Raw genomic sequence first — 5,798 nt, 5'->3', positions numbered from 1 at the left:
ACAATGACCCCTTTGAAGTCATTATTGGCTCTTGCATCCATGAGCAGCACAGAGGGCACATTAATAAGCTGTGTATAGAAAAAGACAATGAAGTCCCCAAGAAGTCATTAAGAGCCTATTGTGTCAGTCTGACTGTAGCCCACAAAAGACACTGAATCTGTAAGCTAAAAATACCCTTCGGAAATGCTGTTGACACAGTTATTTTCCATTGGCAGCAACATCCTCCCTACATGTGCACATGCTACCCTTGCTAGCCCTGCACAGAGCAATCTGTGTTCTGGGAAACATCTGACTTTTCTTGGGATTCAGAGATCTCCACGTGGCACTGTCTGCAGTGGTGCCTTCCAGCTTTGTTTGTGAAGTGCAAGGGAAAACAGGAACTTAAATTTGAGCTCTGTCCTGTAATCCCCATTGTATGAAATGCTACAGAAATACCCAGCAAGACACTGCTGGTCTATCAAAGGGCTCACAGCAGAAAAGAACAGGACAGGAAGGACAGAGTTGCCCACTGTGTTCCTGCCCTTTTTGGACCCAGTCTGCAAATTGTAAACAGCCCCTGAAAAAAGCAAAGAGAAAGATCAAAGTTGATTTAAAATCCAGTTCTGCTTTTCCCTTTCCTGCTTAAAAAGGATAAGAAACAAGATTATTCCCTGCCTTACCTGGCTGCAGAGTCTCTAACACTGTGTCTAACTCATGCTGAGTAATGTGTATTGATTGCTTTGTTACAAGGGTTATTGTTCAGTCCATCACCAATAAAAAGTTTATGTAAAACAAGAGATGAAGAAAGGTGAAGGAAAGTGAGCTAGAGAGTGCAAATCCAGGCAGGGAATAAATGTTATTTTTATTTTCACACAGATATCCTACTCCCAGATTTTAGCAGGTGGAATTTATTTTTCATCCTCCTGTTTTAAAGCCTTAGGAGAAAGGGGTTTGGGTTTGGTTTTCCCACTTGCTCATATTCAAGTTTTCCCAGTGAAATTAAGTACCAAGAGAGAAGAGGAAAACCAGGTAAAGATGCTAAGTTTGCATACAAAATGGAGTGGCTGAATATTTTGCTACATTAAAAAGAAACTGGAAAGGAAAGAATAAGGATTTAGAGCAGGAAACCTGAGCTGTCATAAGTTTTGGTTTCTCTAAACCCTGTACAGGTGATGTGCTGGGTGTAGCTACCAACACATCTGCTTCTCAGTGGCTGCTGGGGTGAAAAAACTGTCATGCTCCAAGATTGCATGCTGTGCTCTTTGCTAGGATGATAAATTAAATGGGAAATTAACTGGGGCTAGTGGTAATGATACTCTGTTTGTAAAGGGGAATGCTCCCCTCTACTGACTGAGATTCACCCAGTTTGTTATGGGAACTGTCCCCCCAGGGAATCACAGAATGGTTTGGGTTGAAAGAGACCTTAAAGACCATCCAGTTCCAAGCCCCTGCACGGGCAGGGACACCTTTCACAAGACCAAGTTGCTCCAAGCTCCATCCAACCTGGCCTTGAACACCTCCAAGGATGGGGCAGCCCCAGCTTCCCTGGGAAACCTGTTCCAGTGTCTCACTACCCAAATAGGGTGGTGGAAGTAGGAATGAATATACATACAGGGACTAAAAAAAGGTTTTAATGACCATGGCCCAGCCCAGGATCCTGTTACAGCATGGTACCAACACTGTGATGCAGCTGGGGTGTTGGCAAGAGGCTGTGGTGCTCCTGGTGAGCACCATGACTGGCAGAGGTCTCTGTGCTCAGCTCTCTGCTGTCCTCAGCCCTCTCACACACTGCCTGTGCTGCTGGGTTTCCCTGCAAAGCATTGCAAGGACATTTATCAGTCTCAGTTCTTGTGGTTCCATTAACTTTTCTTGGCCTCAGACAATACAGCCATGGAGTTAATTTCATTCATTTAACCAGAGGGAAGGGGGTGGGGGTGAAAAGTAGACAGAATGCATTTTCTTTTAATCTGATGGATACAGGATGCTGTGCTCCCATCCCCGATACACTCAGCAGTGTCAGCACTCACCAACATCTCTAGCTTTGCAAATAATGACTCACTTGGTTCAGTGGTCAAATTGAAGCAAAATCATGGAGAGAAAAAAAAAAAAGTGCTTCAAGGTCATTCAACAAGTCGTTTTGACCCCAAACTGAAAGTTTTCTTTTAAAGCATTTATTCCTGTCCGTTTGTTTTGTTCTCTTTTCTAAGGAATAGAGGAGAAACTCTCCATAATAAAAAAGAAAATGTTATTTTGGAAGGAAAAGTGGAAACAGAAATGTGGGAACCTCGCTTCTCATTTCTTAATTCTTTTTATTTTTGTCCTAGCTGAAATTTTTCACCCTCTGAATCTGAACTAAGTACTGCTCATCACTGCCCCTAGATGCCATATATTGATGAGTTAGATATTTTCACTGTGAATGTTGCCTTAACTTCTTCCCCTAATCCTGGTTTTGCCCAGTGAAATGCAAGCACAAAGCATTGTGGCAGAACAGAGAAGTGTCTGCTGGAATACCAGCATCACTTTTTAAGAGGGGAATTGGAAGTGGAACAAACATGGAGCATCAGCCCGTGGTTTTTTGCCCAGTTTGGTGGCTGCCTGCCTGGGTCTGCTTATCAGCACTGGGCTTGGATGGTCCTTTGTGCTCCAGGAAAACTGGAAAGTGTGGATCAAAAGCATAACCATGGCTCACTAGAGGGGACTGCCAGATGGAAACAAGAGAAACAGTGCCTAGCAGATGTGAGAGCAGGGAGAACGAGAAACAACCCCTATTATCCACTATTCTTACCTGTTCCTCTCTTCTTGGGATAAAACATGGGCTATTTAGCCCATTCCAGTAGAATTTTGGTTAAGAAGCCCTAAATTGGCATTGATAACTTGCTAGCAAACCCAGCTGGGGAGCCTTCTTGACCAAATCCTTTTTACTCATAAAATAAAGGCATTGGTTATCTGTGTCTCTCCTCATCAATCATGCTTAGTTAACAAAACCAGACACTGTCTCTGTTTCTTGTGATCCTGGTTGAAAACTTCGGGCATGATTAAATCACCTGCTCTACAGAGATGGTATTTAATGAATTACAAGGGAATCCAAATCCTGAAATGAAAGAAACAGGAAGATAATAGCCTAAGGGATGCCCATGACAATAAAAAATTACTTCAGCTGAGCATGGTGTTGGAGGATACAGCTTGCTATTGATGTTATGCATCCTCCAGCATGTTCTGTCCCTGCTGGATGGACACTCCTGTTGCTCATTTTTGGCTAAGGAGCAGGAGCAGTGACAATCTGCACAGGGGATGTGAGCAAAGGGCAGAGAGAGAAAGGAGAGGGCAAACAAAAATCCCCACACTGCCCTCGGTCTCTCAGAATGAGGAGTTCAAGAGCCAGATAATCCTTGCTAAAGTGTGAAGACTTCCTGTGGCAGATGTCACTATGGACATTAGCAGTAAATTATTTAATTTCAACTCCAGAATCCAGCTTGTGATGGCTTTAAATCTGTCCTGTCCCCTCTCAGAGCATCCTTGTTTTGATTGGTGCAGCAAATTCCTTCCATTGAATCAGGAACAAGAGGTTTTTGCTGTGTTTGAGTGAGCAAAAACCCAAATGATTCTCTTCCTAATTAGCCTAATAAGCCTTTTGGCTCTCACATGATGACAAGTAAATGAATTTGCCCTTTCCTTGACAAGTTCTTATGGGAATGATCCGAAGCCTTTCGTAACAATGTATCAAAAGTACAAAGTCATTAAAAACAGTTGTCCAACTATGAAATTAGTTATTGATTAATATTGCTTCCAGACAGCCATGTTGTTCATTCAAATAAAAAGTAAAAATAATTTCCATGTTCATATTTCTTCATGAAAGTAGCTTGTTGAGGTACACAAAACATCTGAGATCCTGAGGTCATCTATCTCTGTGTTTCTGTGCTCAGACATGCTCAGTGTGGAGTTTAACAGGGGTCTTGCACTTAGAAAAAGTAATTGATCACTGTAAGCACCTCAACCAATATCCTGATCTGCCCATTCCCAGCTGCAGAGGTCAGCTTCTCCTGGAAGAAACCTTCCTGAGTTGTGCAGAACTGCTCCTCCTCTGAGTCACAGGGACTCTGTCATCTCCCAGGCTGTGAAGCACAGTTAAAAAAAGAACAGAGGGCTCCTAAAAGTAGCTGAAAGGCCCATGATCTGTCAATAGAGCCAGGAAATAACTGAGTCATCTCGAGTGTTATTACAAGTGTTATTAAGGACCAAAAGAGCAGGATTGGAGGGAACAAGAGAGCAAAACAGGCTGTGAGCAATGGCCTCATCTCCACAAGGGTGATTTCCATGGTCACCCAGGCAGGTCAAGAGATGTGTGTCTGCACTTTGATATCATTCAGCCTCCATAAACCCTCAGTCTTTGAATAGAGTGGGAAAATTATGTGAGGGAAAAAAAGAGGGGATCAGTGAAGCAGTACTTGGAAGCACACTAATCCTAAAGTCTGTGCTTTTTGAAGATGATGGTGGTCGACAATGGGAAACGACTGACTTACCCTGGTGCTGGAGCTTTGTGTGTTTAAAACCATAATGCATTTTGTAATCCTCTCCCTTGGACAGAAGTCACATTTGTCAGAATCTCAAAAAACCTCCAAATGCAGTTTGGGTTTCATTTCCCTCTGAGGTAATTGCCAGTCAACATTCATTTGTGGGCTGAGCTGATCAAAAATATAGCAGGCTTTTTCCATAAAAATATCTACTTACCAAAACAAATCTCTGGCAGGAAAAAAAATGGAAAAATAAAAAGAAAAATAGTATTTCCCTGAACTTTCAGTTGTTCAAGGAATCTGGCCCAGCAAATGGTACAGTTATACTGTTGTTCCTCCATTACAACTGCTTCAGAATGATGACTCTTCTATTTCATCCCCAGCTAATTAGTCCCTAGGCTGAATTGCTTTCAAATGAGTAAAATACCATCTATTTGAGGTCTTGCTTCAGTGGGAAAAATTCTACTTATTGTGATAAACTGAGTAGATTGGTTTTGTTGGTGTGGGGTTTTGTTTTGAGGAATGAAACAATATGGCTGGAACCAGAATTCTGATTTTTTAGTATCTCTAATGGGATTTTTGCCTTTTGATTTGAGAAACAGTTTGCATAGGTGATGCAAACACCTCTGGAAGCTTCAACTGAGTTTTGGAAAACATAACAAAAATTTTTTCTTGTCTTTTTCCTCTCTGAAAAGGAACTGCTGACATGCCCTACATGTGCCTGCATACTCATACCCACAAATATTGTTTTGTATTGATGCTTTTCCCATCATACAACGCTGAGCAGTCATTCAGGAAATGCTGTATTTAAAAGATATGGAGTTCTTGTCCTCTTTTTTAATATAAGGTGTTCAGACAGTTTGGAAAAGTTTTAGATAGTCATCCAAAGTGAATCTTATCAGGCTTGCCTATTATTTCTTACCAAATCTGAAACATGCCAGACATCATTTAGATCCAGATATTTGGCACTGCACAGACCCTTGCTGTGTGTCACTCAAATCCAAGTGATGGGCACTTCAAAGGGAAACAGGATGCAGTTTTGAGCACTTTTTATAAGTTTCCCTGGACCAGAATTTCTTCCTTGGAAGCCCTCTAGCTAAGGCTTGCATTTCTGATAAATCTCCATGCATTATTAACCTAATTGGACCCAACATATATTCAACAATTCTCATTAATATTTTTTAACATATTGCAGCATCTTTACCCTTGAGCAGTCAACCGAGTTTTCATCTTCTTAAAAATGGGTTCTTCATAATAAGACAATATCCAATCATTTCCAGTCCATAAGGTAAATTTCCTCTGTATTCT

Source organism: Calypte anna, chromosome 17 (genome assembly GCF_003957555.1).
Source record: "Calypte anna isolate BGI_N300 chromosome 17, bCalAnn1_v1.p, whole genome shotgun sequence".
In the NCBI taxonomy this organism is placed as follows: Eukaryota; Metazoa; Chordata; class Aves; order Apodiformes; family Trochilidae; genus Calypte; species Calypte anna.
The sequence above is the reverse complement of the archived record's forward strand: the minus strand, read 5'-3'. Positions refer to the sequence as shown.